General features: G+C 34.0%; 1 protein-coding gene across 2 annotated transcripts in view; it reads right to left on the reverse strand.

The window, feature by feature from the left end:
• LOC125229452 (diuretic hormone class 2) overlaps positions 1 to 16,581 on the reverse strand; it is a 146,311-nt gene that overhangs the window by 119,913 nt on the left and 9,817 nt on the right. The window lies entirely within an intron of this gene.

The raw sequence follows: 16,581 nt of genomic DNA on the forward strand, positions 1-16,581 counted from the left end.
AAAATACGAAAAACTACGGAACCCTATACTGAGCGTGGCCCGACACGCTCTTGGCCGGTTTTTTTTTCATTTTGTTGCTGTCTTAAAAAAATGTAAACAATTGTAACGGATTGTTTTTCTTTTTCTCTCATTAATGTATCAAATAAGTCGTTTTTTCTAAGTAAAAATATGTTAAATAAATTGGTCGTTATTAAAATTGCCGCACTAGACATAATCGATCGCCTAAATGAAAACAATATATACGAGTAACATCGATAGACAATCAGTAGCAACGCAATATTCTATACAAATAATTCTAGAACTGATGAGAACTAGAATTCATCTCAGCCCGAAATGAGCGTTTATTTAAAAGGAAATTACGACGAGAACAAATATTAGTTGATTCCCCCGAGACGTCTTGATATTACGCCGGACAATACCTGGCGGAAAGGGAGGTGACACGTGAAATTAGTTCAAATGAGAACTATTGTTCATGAACTATGAAAGATGAGCTTTGTTTGAAAGTTGATTACTCGGAACGAAAGTGTAAAATTTTTTATTATATTAAAGCAAATAATAATTAAATGTTCATCATGAATACTTGAATAGGGTAGTTTGGAGACAAATGTAATAGCGAATCGAAAGTAAGAAAATAAATCTTCTAAATTAAAGAACATAAAATTTTGAACTTGTGGTTATAAACTTTAAAGGACATAAATTGATGTATTTTAAAATTAATAAGTTGTATGACTTATTTACAATTTTTTTTATTCTCATAAATAAAAAAAAACGAAATATTGTCAAAAAAAAACCGGTATGGCCCCAAGTTGGGCGCCAGAATATAGGAAATGGAGTTAACTATCAATAACTGTTATTTAAATTGATATGTATCAGTATAATTGTTTTTATTTATTTATTAATAACTCAGTTTTAAATAAACATTTAGAAGCTACACTGTTTCCAATAAATAACAAAGTTAAAAAAAGATAACCACATTTCTCCACATAATTATCAGGCGTAATCAAAACTTTTAGGCCCATTGATATTTTAAATATATTACCAACATGCAAAAAGATTTCCGCAACCGCGCAGTAAATAATATTTAACATATTGATGACAGATTGGGAAACGAAATCCCTATAGGAATCCGAGGTTCCGTTATCGGGAAAACCGGGAAATCAACTGGTCGTATACGTAATATTGAAAATACGGTCCCTGAGGCGGCGACTTGTTAGTACGGAAAAGGTGCCAAATTCACTACTTCTGGTTGCTAAAAAGGTAAGATTGTACGATCGGATAAGAATGCTATGCAAAGGTGTAATAAATCCATACTAATATTATAAATGGGAAAGTGTGTGTGTCTGTTTGTTTGTCCGTCTTTCACGGCAAAACGGAGCGACGAATTGACGAAATTTTTAAGTGGAGATAGTTGAAGGGATGGAGAGTGACACAGGCTATTTTTTGTCTCTTTCTAACGCGAGCGAAGCAGCGGGAAAAAGCTAGTATTACATATTTGTGAAGATATTTATTAACCCTTTATGGGGGGCAGTGGTCTCAAAAAAGACATCTATATAATGATTATATTTTTTGTATTTTTTTCCTGTACAGAATTTTTAGGACAAGGTACAGGATGGCGATGAGGTTTGAATTCACGATTTATTCGAGTTTTGTCTATTAAAGGGTTAAATAACAATATTTTTTATTTTATTTTATTTTATTTGGAAAGCAAACAGAAATAAACGAGCAGGAGACAATGTTTCAAACACACAGTAAAACGTTCGCTTATTTCCTAAACAGCTCTCACTATAAACATTTAAGTATAATGGAACTATTACTACACTTACTAAACTTAGGGTAACTAATTACTAACATTAAATGCTAAACTTTTACAAGAAGAAACAAAGAACTAACTACAACTATGCAAAATACATATAATAAAGTGTTAAATGTAATAAAGTGTGCCTATCTTAGAGAGTAGAGTCGATAATGTAGATTATATTATGCATCTCATATTAATTATCCATTGCCAATTTCAGTACATTTTTCTTAAATTGACTTTTACTGTCATTAAATATGTCGACTGAAACCCAAAGTTTAATTGTACTCATCACAAATTCGGTCGCAAGCCAGCGTGGCTCGAGGACAGCGGGACGGCGAACGAGGCAAGGGATCGCAGTGAGCGCACACCGCGTGTAGGGACTCTAAAATATAGTATTTATGTAGTGATATAAAATCTAGCGAGAACATAAAGAAGAGTCGGAGGTTTTTTTCTAAAATATGGTTGATGCAGAATTATAATGTTTACAGATTACTATCTAATTAACGTTTGTCTAAATTATATATAAATACGATTTTGATCAGATTTTTGAGACGTTCTACGCTGACAGTGTCTCTCTATATCGAATGTTCTACGTTCAACTTTCTTCTGTCCTGTTAGTCCTTTTTGTACATTTTCACACAGAGATATAACGAATTAGAGAAAACATAATCATTACGTGATAACTTTGACAAAAACAAAAAAGAGAGAATAATAAGAAATTCAAACATCTCCAGCATTTGAAATGTATAAGCATTTGAAAACTCTTTAAACCCTTCGTCCTTTTTCTGCAGCTACAATTTAAAAAGAAAGGACGCTGTTAAACGCGCACACATCTACTAGAAACGTGACCTATAAAACTACAATGTTTGCAAATGTATCCCCAAGGTAAAGGGTACTTCCTGGTGTAGGTTGGCGGCAGATTGTAAAATCAGGCCGATTGTAATGTTTCTGTGAATATTTTGATGATAGACACAATAAGCTGATACGGTGGGATAGGTAAACTGCCCAGAAATATGAGCCCTGCCATAGATCGACTTAAATAACGGACAAGAAAAATTTTACATTTCAAAATCTGACTAATACATATAAAAAAGGTTAGTAAATGTTATAAACCCTGACCAGAAATATATGATACGCGCCACGTTGCGGAATTTCATTAGAACTATTTTCTTCATACTAAAGAACTGTCACCCCACACTGAGAGAAATTTGCATTGTGAATTTAACAAGTTCGACTTGTTGCGGTTTATCCGTTTGAATCAGCCAAAAGTATGTTTAAAACAATATGTGTCATGTTGTTTTTATAAAATCGACTTGTTGATTCAAATTTATATTGCCGATTCAAATGACAAGTAGCTTGTTGTTTGAACCAAAGAGCACGTAGGCGCTATTTTAACCAAAAAACTTGTTGAACGAACATGAAAACTGGTTGTATTTTCTCTCAGTGCATACATCAGAATAACAGCGCCCTCCTGACAATAGTCATATATTTCTGTACAGGCTTTAAATACCTTTCAAAAGGTACAATTTAAAGGAAATGGAGGGTATGAGGGACTTCTAACAAGGTTTCAGTTTGATATGATCTAAGATTGGCGACCAGGCAGGCAAGTATGGTCGCGCGATAAATGATGAAACATCTGGCCGTCCCTATCGCACCATTTCTAAGTGTATCAGGGTATAACGTATCAGTTTAGCGATTCAGAGAGTGTAAATGCCGCTATTACTTATAGATTTCATGTGTAAATATGTTTTTTTTTTTAAATAAATGGTTTTTCAAAAAATGGCAAATGGTTGCCAAAGTGGAATAAATGGTTTTCCAGTTTTACAAAAAATTTGCAATGTTTACGATGGAATGAAAATTAAACATCAAAGGTATCAAATTGCTTGCCAACTAATTTTGCCGCTGAATCAAAATTTGGACCGATAAATACGTTTTACTTTTTTACGATACATATAATATACGTATTTAATTATTATGTAGGTAGGTACTCATTTCTTAATAAGCTTTGGTAATATGTTACAGTAATTAGACAATACGGTAGGGGTCAATTGGATGCTGATAAGCAACAATGTGTCAACCCACACGCCAACCATTTTGAGAAAATGGCGTCTAAAGATTTTTTCTCATTTTTTTGTGTTTCTCTTAAAAAAAATTGTTTTTATATAGATTGTTGTGTTTTTCAGCTATAATACGTTCAGTAGTAGTGATTATTGTAGCTTAATTTCAAAACAAACTTCAATTTGACAAAATAATGCCCTTTTCTTTTATTGCGAATTGTTCGACGACGTCAAACTTTTTCAAGACTGTGTTATGATACTTAACCCACTTTTGCTAATTGTTTAAAAATATCTATGAGTCTTAAATAAACATGTTAAAGCACATAAATTGTTGTTGTAAAATACTCTACCTATGCATATTTTTAACTTTATAAGTGTTAAGTAACATATCAGTCATGGTCACTAAGTATGTTATTAGGTATGTAGGAATCAATACATTATTTATTAATCAAACCTTAATGATTTTTCTACTCCCGAACTGTTTGTTATTCGTCATTTACAGGATTGTGCGTATCGAAAAAACTGAAAACGAATTGTTTGGTTCTGTAATCATGGCAACGCATTGCATTAACGATACTGCGTGCGTGCGCGGGAAGGCTTTGGGCAGCTGAGTTGACAGTGCAAACCTTTGCAATACAGGAAACAGTGTGAATTTCGCGAGAATTATAAAAAAACCCTATTAAAAACTAAGTGCATGGTCGTTGTAAAAGTATTGTATGCAATGGTGTTTAACTGACTCCAAAATACTCGTGGAAAGTACGCCACTCATATTTCTTGACCTCCTTTAAACGCCTGTTGAATAAAATACTATAAATTAACTATTATAGTAATGATCATTTCTAGACACATATTTAAATTATCTGTGCTTTTTCAACAAAAAATCGTTACAAAAACCATATAATCATCTTTAAAAAAAATAAACTACTTATCTAAAATATACAACAAAATATTTTTTTACGCTAAGAAATAGACTAAGTCATTAAAATTATGAATAACTCATGACTTGTACAAGAACAAAACATAAAATATCTTTAACAAAATAATAAACTACCATTCAGTAAGTATTCAAAAATCAAACAATATTTTTATGCATACATTAACACGTCTTAATGTAATTAGTAATTATAAAAAAATATTAGCTTATATTAGATTTTTATATAAACACGTACTTGTAAAAAATGTTTGCAAATTATAATAACGAATATGTATATTCATGACTTAAAATGTTCAATTTCGTACTGAATTTACCATTCATGTGCAAAAATATACTAATGGACTTATTCAAACATAAATTAATATGAACAGTTATATTTTACAATATAGTGTCATGGTACTTACACCAAAAACGAACAATTTATGACCCGAATATAATTTAACAATAATGACTTATGTTTTATAACACGGGTCGTAGCATAAAACAACGAATAAAATATCATTTTGCAATAATCATTCAAGTCTCATAGTGGGTAACTATGTCATTTTTTAACTCTGATGATGAAGCTGGAAGATATGACCTGGAACTACATGATGGAACATCGTATCATAGCTGTTTTTGGGTTTCTTAGAAAAGTATTGTAATGAACTTTGACTACGATTAGGTTTCAAGGTCTGATGATGGAGCCGGAAGATATGAACTGGAACTACATGATGGAACTTCGTATCATAGCTGTTTTCTGGTTTCTTAGAAAAGTCTTATAATGAACTTTGACCACGACTAGGTTTCAAGGTCTGATAATGAAGCCCGAAGATTGGCACTGGCATTCCATGATGGCATATCGTATCATAGTTGTGTTTTGCGCTTGTGAGAAAGGCCACGTAATGAACTTTGAACGTTACGTTTTCAACGTTATAACAAACCTATTATTGACCGAAGCGAAGCGAGGCCTAAGTTAGGTTAGGGTTTTCTTGCGACCCTTATGAGCGGAAAAAGGAAAGACCGAATAAGTATCTAAACTAAGTCAGGTAAGGGTCTTTTTTGTGACCCATAAATATCTAGCCCAGCCCAGGTCGCGGGCTAGCGTCCACATGCTTACAAAAGAAAAATTGATAACAAAAGCAAAATTGGGGGCGGGGGCGAAGCCCCCCGCAAAAAAGAAAGATCAACGTAGTGTGTAAAATAAGTTGGGCTAGGGTTTTTTTGTGACCCTTAAGAGCAAAAGTAAGAGGGGCTCGGGGGGCGAAGCCCCCCGCATAAAAGAAAGATCAATGTAATATTTAAAATAAGTTGGGTAAGGGCTTTCTTGTGACCCTTACGAGCAAATAAAGGGGGGCTCGGGGGGCGAAGCCCCCGCAAAAAAAAGGATCAACAAAGTATGTAAAATAAGTTGGGTTAGGGTTTTCTTGTGACCCTGAAGAACAAAACTAAGGGGGGTTCGGGGGCGAAGCCCCCCGCAAAAAAAAAAATATCAACGTAGTATTCAAAATTAGTTGGTTTAGGGTTTTCTTGTGACCCTCAAGAGTAAATAAACAAAAGGGGGAAGCCCCCGCATAAAAAAAAGATCAACGTAGTATTTAAAATAACTTGGGTTAGGGTTTTCTTGTGACCCTTAAGTGCAAAAGTAAGGGGGGCTCGGGGGCGAAGCCCCCCGCATAAAAGAAAGATCAACGTAATATTTAAAATAAATTAGGTTAGGGTTTTCTTGTGACCCTTAAGTGCAAAAGTAAGGGGGCGAAGCCCCCGCATAAAAAAAAAAAAATATCAACGTAGTATTCAAAATAAGTTGGTTTAGGGTTTTCTTGTGACCCTCAAGAGTATATAAACAAAAGGGGGGCTCGGGGGCGAAGCCCCCGCATAAAAGAAAGATCAACGTAGTATTTAAAATAAGTTGGGTTAGGGTTTTCTTGTGACCCTTAAGAGCAAAAGTAAGGGGGGCTCGGGGGCAAAGCCCCCATATAAAAGAAGATCAACGTAATATTTAAAATAAATTAGTTTAGGGTTTTCTTGTGACCCTTAAGTGCAAAAGTAAGGGGGGCTCGGGGGGCGAAGCCCCCCGCATAAAAGAAAGATCAGCGTAATATTTAAAATAAGTTGGGTTAGGTTTTCTTTTGACCCTTAAGAGCAAAAGTAAGGGGGGCTCGGGGGACAAAGCCCCCCGCATAAGAGAAGATCAACGTAATATTTAAAATAAATTAGTTTAGGGTTTTCTTGTGACCCTTAAGTGCAAAAGTAAGGGGGGCTCGGGGGGCGAAGCCCCCCGCATAAAAGAAAGATCAACGTAATATTTAAAATAAGTTGGGTTAGGGTTTTCTTGTGACCCTTAAGAGCAAAGAAAGGGGGGCTCGGGGGGCGAAGCCCCCGCATAAAAGAAAGATCAATGTAATATTTAAAATAAGTTGGGTTAGGGCTTTCTTGTGACCCTTAAGAGCAAAAGTAAGGGGGGCAAAAGTAAGGGCTTTATCAACAAAAAATTTCACGCCACGCCACTGCTAAGCACGTCGCGAAGGTCTACAGATCCCAGAGCCACTATCAGTCTTTTATTTGCTTAGCAAACTATCGCATCCACGTTCCATAACCAGGTTCAACCCCACGCAAATATACTAGAGAGCGACTGAGAAAATTCAACCTTTTGTCTCTTTCCTACTCTGTAAGATGAAATCCTTAAGTTCTGTATTGCATTAATCTTCAAATTAGCGCAGCACTATGAAAAAAATTTTAAATGAATGAAGTCTTATTGCGATAAACTTGGTACCTATACATCAGGTGGTATTAATTCTTATTAAGCAATAGCAATACGTGTTAAACCACAAATGGCTTGCGAAATTCGCCTACTTGAAATAATATTTTTGTTTAAATTTTAAATATATTTCATTATTAACGACTAAAAAGTATAAAATAAATTTATAGTTTAAAAAACTCTAGAAAAACACGCTTTTATAAATGCACGTAAAAGCCAAAAATAAATTATGGATCGTTCAAGTTGTCTCTATTGCTGGGATGAAGAGTAAACTATGTGCTTTTAATTATAATATTTGATTGTAAAAGCGTGGGGCGCTGTAACAGGAAAAACTTTTTGTATAACTTGCTGAGAAATCAAGTTAAGCTATATTACGAGAAGCAGTTTACACAGATTGGCGCGCTAACTGGACTTGCAGCACGACTGCAGCGCCCCACGCTTTTACAATCAAATATTATAATTAAAAGCACATAGTTTACTCTTCATCCCAGCAATAGAGACAACTTGAACGATCCATAATTTATTTTTGGCTTTTACGTGCATTTATAAAAGCGTGTTTTTCTAGAGTTTTTTAAACTATAAATTTATTATTAAAATCTCATTTTTTTAGTTTTTGTGGGTTGACACATTATTGCTTATCACCATCCTTCTCCATACAAACGCTCTCGACTATTTCCTCCCTGGTTTTTGAAGATCAATGATTTTTTCAACACAGATTGTTATTATTTTTATCTGTGTCGGACCATTTTTATTTTTTTGATATTCTGCTTTTTAGGGTTCCGTAGTCAACTAGGAACCCTTATAGTTTCGCCATGTCTGTCTGTCCGTCCGTCCGTCCGTCCGTCCGTCCGTCCGTCCGTCCGTCCGTCCGTCCGTCCGTCCGTCCGTCCGCGGATAATCTCAGTAACCGTTAGCACTAGACAGCTGAAATTTGGTACCAATATGTATATCAATCACGCCAACAAAGTGCAAAAATAAAAAATGGAAAAAAATGTTTCATTAGGGTACCCCCCCTACATGTAAAGTGGGGGCTGAATTTTTTTTTTATTCCAACCCCAACGTGTGATATATTGTTGGATAGGTATTTAAAAATGAATAAGGGTTTACTAAGATCGTTTTTTGATAATATTAATATTTTCGGAAATAATCGCTCCTAAAGGAAAAAAAAGTGCGTCCCCCCCCTCTAACTTTTGAACCATATGTTTAAAAAATATGAAAAAAATTACAAAAGTAGAACTTTATACAGACTTTCTAGTAAAATTGTTTTGAACTTTATAGGTTCAGTAGTTTTTGAGAAAAATACGGAAAACTACGGAACCCTACACTGAGCGTGGCCCGACACGCTCTTGGCCGGTTTTAAAGATTCTAGAGCCAATCAAGAAATTCCAAAAACGGCCTTTTTCATTGTGGCGCAAAAAAAGGTGTGATACTCAAGATTGGTAACAATTAACCAAAAAAGCTAAACGGTCCGACATAGATTATTTCATTGTTATTCAGTTTCTCAAATTTCGTTCCGATTGATTAAGTTTTGAAGGAGGAAAGAGTCGAGAGCGGAACCTCGATTTTAAAGATTTTTTTGAAATATCTTTTGACTGAGTTGTTCTTTGCCTATTATTTCGCCTGAAGTTTGTCACTCTTTAGCACCACCCAGGGGACACGTGCAGGGTCGTGGTAGGTATCTCCTGCGGACGCGAGTAACATTCGTCCTACGACTAAATAAATAAAATCAACTTGAGTTGTTCTTAATGGACATTTTTTTTCGATAAATCTAGTTAATAACACTTGTATATTTAACTAAAATTCCCAAGTTGAAGGGGGGCTCCTTTCCATTTTAGCATTTTCGCTACAGTACCCTCTTAAAATAAAACTTTTTGATAAAGGTCATAACTTACGTACTATACATACATGCATTCAAACACGATGTAAAAATTGTTCTTGAATAAATAAACTAAACCAGGCACTTAGGTATTTAGTTCATATACCAAGAATATCAAAACTTCATTACGTACAGTGAGCTGCGAAGATAAGCGAATTTATCAATGAATTCTGAATTCATAATTTCTTTATGAAATTTCAGAGCTTACTATACTAGTCTTTTTTTTATTTTAAGTAAGCATCTCACCAATCTCACACACCCGTTAATAAGTACTTTAAAAATAAAATCACCGATAATTTGACAATGCATCGCGACAGGAGCCTTCAAAACTCGTTTTCAAGATAATCGTATTTGAGAACAAAATGTAATATATTTCCAACCTGTGAAATTATGAGATTGAAGATATTTTTAGAACGAGAATGGCTTAAATGGCTAAAGAAAGCGAGAAAAGATATTGGGTATGCTTCAGGTGCAATTTAACATGTTAATTTGTAATGTGAAACTCATGTTACGAGTATATTAAGGAAATTTAGATTGATTCCATCGACACTTTGAGGTTCCTCATATTTTTTATATTAAAGGAAACTATGGGACATTTTACGGTTGCAACAAGACTTTAACTCGTACCAGTTGAAATTTGTCCAGGCAGGCAAGTATGGTCGCGCGATAAATGATAAAACATCTGGCACAGTCCCTATCGCACTTACTAATAGTGCGATAGGGACGGCCTGATATTTTATCGTCTATCGCGCGACCATGCTACCCGTGCAGTACTCTTTAATCAATTGGCTGGTAACAATGGAATATTTGTAAACGTTAAACGTTCGTAAAACATTTTCAAATATTTAAATATACGGATATACTAACGTTATTAATAATATACTCATAGGTATTATCGCGTTTGACCACAATCGAATATTTGTGTAAAATGACGTCACTTCACACATAAACGTCACTTTTGATGCCAATTCTGATAATATATCTATGGATTCGATTCTAATCCATAGGTAGGTTATTAAGAGTAAGAACATATTTTTGAAATATCTCAAAGTTGACCGTAACTATCAAAGGTATCAGAAACTGCAATATTGTAAAACAATCCCATTTTAAAGTTACGCACAAAGCGAGATCAAAGCCACTGTATTTTTTCCTGACCCAGACGGATTGTTTGACTCAATCAGTTACTCGATATACCTTTTCCGGAAACGATAAATTGAACTCAGAAAACTGAATTCATAAAACTGAATTTATTTTAAATTCAAAAAGGGTTTGCTTTCAAAATATGTCAAAATGTTAATATATAAAACCTTTTTTTTTCTTATTTCATTATCATTGAATCGAATTGTACAATCAATATGAAATTATATTATTGTGACAGCCAGTCAAATATACAGGAATACGTCTTTATTTTTATGGAGGTGTGTCATGATACACGATTTGGCGCTTTAGTACTCACAATATTTGATGCTGACTGATTTGTACATTATTTGGAGCGAACTTCTGACGACTTGATTCGAATATTATTATACGTTACAAAATTTACTCTCGATATGATATGGATAGGATAATAAGTGTCAGTGTTAAAAATGACATTACTTCAACCGAAAACGTCACTTGATTCGAATATTATTATACGTCACAAAATTTACTCTCGATATGATTTGGATAGGATAATAAGTGTCAGTGTTAAAAATGACATCACTTGAAAATTAAGGGGTTACACACAGAGATTTAAACTTTCACGATTATTACACATAATTATTTTAAAAATCGGGACTTAATCGCCGTCCCTGAAACGTTGGAGGTCAGTTTAATATGTAGTCATACGCGAATAAGCCCCGATTTTAAAATAATTAAGTTATACATATAGGTTAGGATTTTCTTTTAAGCAAAATTTTTGCTTTTGACAGAAAATTCTAATGTAAAAACAGAGATTTATTGATTTATACCCTCTCTTTTTGAAATTAAGTAAATTTCGTCACTGTCCTGAAAATCATAATACGCTTATCATAGTCGTATAAAGCAGGCAGACGTATTATCACGTCCATCTCAAGATTCGGTTACCCCTATAACCGAAGCAGTTTCGGTTGTCTCGTCTCGTGTTATCTGCCAACTGATTGTCTCATAGATTGGGGCCAAAACCTTTGCTGGCTGCCCGCCAGGAAACCTCGAATTACTGGCGAGAGTGATGAAAGTGAATTTGTATGGTAATATGAAGTATGGTTAAGTGTATTTGATGGTATAACCGGGAATCGTGTCTTTAGTTTATCGTTAATAATGGTAAAATAAATTAAATATATTTTGACGAACAATGTTAGGTTACTTATTTCCCAAAAAAGTCTCCATTATCTTAAAAAATACATACATACATACATACATCTGCCTATCTGATGACATTAAAGAATTACACCCATTGGTTTTCAAAAAGACATTGTTTAATCATTTAATTGAAAATTGTTATTTACTCTATTGATGAATATGTAATAAATTGTAAATTATAATCAATTATTTAATACTAATTATTTATTGTAAATTCAAATTAAATGTTTATATATAATTAATTTATTGTCACTGTTGCGAGCTATGCTGTTTTGGAATTTTTTATGTACAGAACTGCCTGAATTAATTATAGTGTGTAAGACTAGTATACATCTTGTATATAGTTAGTTAAGTTTTGTTAGTTCATAAGTAAACAACATTTGTACGCCTGTCGGGGCAAAACAAGAATCGTGCTGTGGATATTTTTTTTGAACACCTATGTATATACGCTTGTTTTATGCAAATAAAAATAATCATTCATTCATTCATACATACAATCACGCCTGTATCCCATAAAGGGGTAGGCAGAGCACATGAACTACTCAAGTTTCAGTGCCACTCTTGGCAAAAAGGGGTTCAAAGAAAACGAAAATTGTGACTTTGCAGTGACAGGTTGCCAGCCTCTCGCCTACGCCACAATTTAACCCGTATCCCATAGTCGACTTCTACGATACCCACGGGAAGAAAGGGGGTGATGAAATTCTTAACCCGTCACCACACGGGCACACTACCATACACTACCTAATAAAAATCCAAGAGTAATAATGCGGTTAAGGTCACGTAAAGATCATACAATATTTTAGATATAGGGTTTTTCCCCCTATATTTACCAGCTTATTTGACCGAATTTTTGTAACACACAACCGAAATTTTAATGATAAACGATTAATAGTTATTTTCTTCCTGGGAAAACAAGACACAAATAAAATAATTATGTTTTATATTAGATTCCACCACCATAAAACGCAGCTATTCTGGAAAAAACACACAGTTTCTTTATTTATGCATATTAGATGATCGTATTGTAAAATATTATAAAATGATATTTATTTTATGGTATAAATGTGGTGACTGGTGACTTGTTGGTTTTAAATAATTGTCTTTCTACATATTTTTATAATATAAAGTAATTACAACTTGCTGCAGTATATTGACATTGATATTTTGTGTGCATCATTGAACTGAACAGACACCTCCAAACTGAACACAATCAAACGCGTAAATAAGCACCCAATTAATCAAGTTTATCGCTCAAAGCGAACTCCCAATTATAATTAATATTAAGCGACGTGCATGCACGTCAGAATCGCACGTGTGACGGACGTCAACTTCATGTGAGCGCACACGCGGGCAATTGTGTGTTTATTTATTCATTAACACTGCAGCCGGTGCAGTGATTGTTGAAAACAGGTATCTAGTTATCTACTAAACAAATATTTAAGTACAGTGCATAAAGAGCGTAGCCGTGTTTGCATAGAAAATCGGCCCTTTCGCCAAATGTTCACTGTAATTTTTTTTAAAGAGCTCTCATGACAAATATTATTTACTGTAAGTTTGAGGTTTCTATCTTTTTTATTTTCTGAGATATGATTTTTTTATTAATTTTCATAATATCCATTTTTTTCAACATTGGCTAATGCGATTCACTTGAACTTTTGGGACAATAATATACATGTAATGACTCACATGTTCTAGCAATAATATTTAATAGTGCCGAAAAAAATCTTGGCTTAAAGTAGGAAACAAAACTTCAGTATTTTTTTTTCTCGCTTTTTAGAAAAGCGACACCTACAGTTCTTTGTCAAGTAATTGCTTATATAAAGGCCTGCAACATATATTTTTTTTCAAAATAATCCAGTAGGTACTTCATACTAGAAAATGGAATAATAAAGGATACTACCCATACCGCAAACGAGCTACACAGTAAATAGGTGAATTTTAGTCGTAATACCTTTATGAATGCAATCTTCCAGTACCAATATTGTTAATAGTAAAGAGGTTTGCGACTAAAATTCACCTATTTACTGTGTAGCTCGTTTGCGGTATGGGTAGTATCCTTTATTATTCCATTTTCTAGTATGAAGTACCTCCTGGATTATTTTGAAAAAAATATATATTGCGGGCCTTTATATAAGCAATTACTTGACAAAGAACTATAGGTGTCGCTTTTCTAAAAAGCGAGAAAAAAATACTGAAGATTTGTTTCTTACTTTAAGCCAAGATTTTTTTCGGCACTATTAAATATTATTGCTAGAACATGTGAGTCATTACATGTATATTATTGTCCCAAAAGTTCAAGTGAATCGCATTAGCCAATGTTGAAAAAAATGGATATTATGTAAATTAATAAAAAAATCATATCTCAGAAAATAAAAAAGATAGAAACCTCTTTGTTTTTTTTTTTATCATGCAGAAACGTCTGCGAGCGATATTACATATTTGTAAATTAAAGGAAAAATTGAAAAATTCACACCTCCGGCAGGACTCGAACCTGCGACCTTTGGCCTTGCCGGGCCCATCACGCTACCAACTGCGCCCTGGCAAGGCCAAAGGTCGCAGGTTCGAGTCCTGCCGGAGGTGTAAATTTTTCCATTTTTCCTTTAATTTAAAAATATACAAAGCATAAATTCAAAGTTCAAGACTCGAACCTGCGACCTTTGGCCGGCGGTGTAAATTTTTCCATTTTTCCTTTAATTTAAAAATATACAATGCATAAATTCAAAGTTAAGTATAAATGGTTGTTAATATTATAAAATGGGTGTAGACGGAACAACAAACCTCTGTGCTGCGCGCGTGCTGGCAGCCTGGCCGGTATGAATGCCGCTGCTACTGCCAGCGCGCGTCTTTTGTTTATATGCACAGATTTTTCGCAGGTCTGCCATGCTTTATTAAACACATATTTTGTAACTATCCTGTGCTTTTCCCATGTATATATATAAAATGTGGTGTGCATAAATTGTACATCTAAAGGTTTCAACGGGCCTTCAGGCCTGTCAGTTTATAGCAAGGCGAACTGACAGACAGTCTCCAAGTACTTCGACGACGATGTCACTTTTTAAATCTAACTATCAGGCCATTGTCGTCCGTTGCACTGATAATCTAAGGATGCTTTTATTTGCATTATTTAATTTATGAATTTTAATTTACATTCGAGGGTTGTAGGATTTCATCCACTATAAATAAATGCGAGCAGAAGTTTATATAAATGTAAATTAGTAAATATAAATATGCAGATTAAAGCCATTAGTTGTTAAACTTGTATCTTTTGATGACAATTGGAATCCTTTAAAACCATTGAAACTAGATAAATGTTTTATGACCACATTAAGAAACGATTTTATATCAACCCGTTGGTCAAAAGGTTAAACAGTCCGTCTATTTAGATGAAGTCACGGACGAAAGCTATTAAGTTACTTTATTGTTTATTTACGTTTGAAAGACAATTCATGTGTTAGGTACAAGGGATTGCCAATCGTTCTGCATCCATGAGTATTTGGGTATGTTTACCTGAAATATAGTAAATATAGTACTTTATATATTTTCAGGTTAATAAAACAAATTACTACGATACGAACAAATTTATAGCATAACGTATTTTTACTTTTAGCCCCAGGTATATGAATATACTAGCTTTTGCCCGCGGCTTTGCTCACGTTAGAAAGAGACAAAAAGTAGCCTATGTCACTCTCCATCCCCTCAACTATCTCCTCCTAAAAAATCACGTCAATTCGTCGCTCCGTTTTGCCGTGAAAGACGGACTAACAAACAGACACACACACTTTCCCATTTATAATATTAGTATGGATTATGTACAACGAGATACTAAGATAGGTACTTCTTAGTATATTCTCCACTGAGAGAATAGGTTTCAAGTAAAATCTTGTTAAAAATCACGTTCCTTGAGCCAGCAAAGTTAGAAGTTTGTATGCGGGAATGAGCAGTAACTTTACCGACGGATTTGTCTTATAAGTTTATAAAATAATAAATATGTAATAACAAATAGACAAGCGTGAGTTGAAAATACATAATAGACGAGATTTTGTAACCATAAATATGTTTGTTTATTTAAAGTTAATAAATATTATGCTTATAAAAAAGAAATAAATATTATAGGACATTCTGACACAGATTGACTGATTTCCACGGTTTGAAGCTTTAAAATACTTCAATTATATATATTATGTTTTTAATACGTTCGGAAGTTTTATTTATAGTAGCAAACAGTAATTTTCCAACTTAATTCACCTACAACTAAATTAATTTGGAATATCAAAATAACATAGGTACGTACAAACAACAAAATATAATTTTAAAATCATTTTCTCAAAGCATTTTAAGTGAATTTGTGCCGTACAAAATCTCTCAAAACAGTGTTGCTATTTGCAAATATTTTCAAGTATTTGGATATAAGTCCAAACGTTTGTGAGACAAAATTGCAGAACTTTACTTTTGTACGTATTTAACACTGCTAGCAGCTTCTACTCAAATATTTAACCGTTCTATTTAACCAGTTAAACAATAGAAAAGCAACGTTTAATTTAATCATTTGCTTAGACTATTTTGTAGAAATATTTCCATTGTTCGGTAAATTTTAGCGGAATAGGACTTAGTAGTAGCATATCTCGGACACTGGCGATCAAATATATGAAAGAGGCCCGTTCCTAGCACACATTCTAAGCTCGTGTAGATGAACGCGTACTTACGTACTATGCTTGTATGAGTGAGATATGACAGGTTGACTATTCGCGTTTTTGACAGGAGGTAATTGTGAGGTAACCGAGAGGGGGTGGGCGGCGCTTTCAGCGGGGAGCGGAAGTGGCCATACTGTATGATAGTACTCTTTATTATACTGTGGTA

The sequence above is a fragment of the Leguminivora glycinivorella genome, chromosome 9 (genome assembly GCF_023078275.1).
Source record: "Leguminivora glycinivorella isolate SPB_JAAS2020 chromosome 9, LegGlyc_1.1, whole genome shotgun sequence".
In the NCBI taxonomy this organism is placed as follows: domain Eukaryota; kingdom Metazoa; phylum Arthropoda; class Insecta; order Lepidoptera; family Tortricidae; genus Leguminivora; species Leguminivora glycinivorella.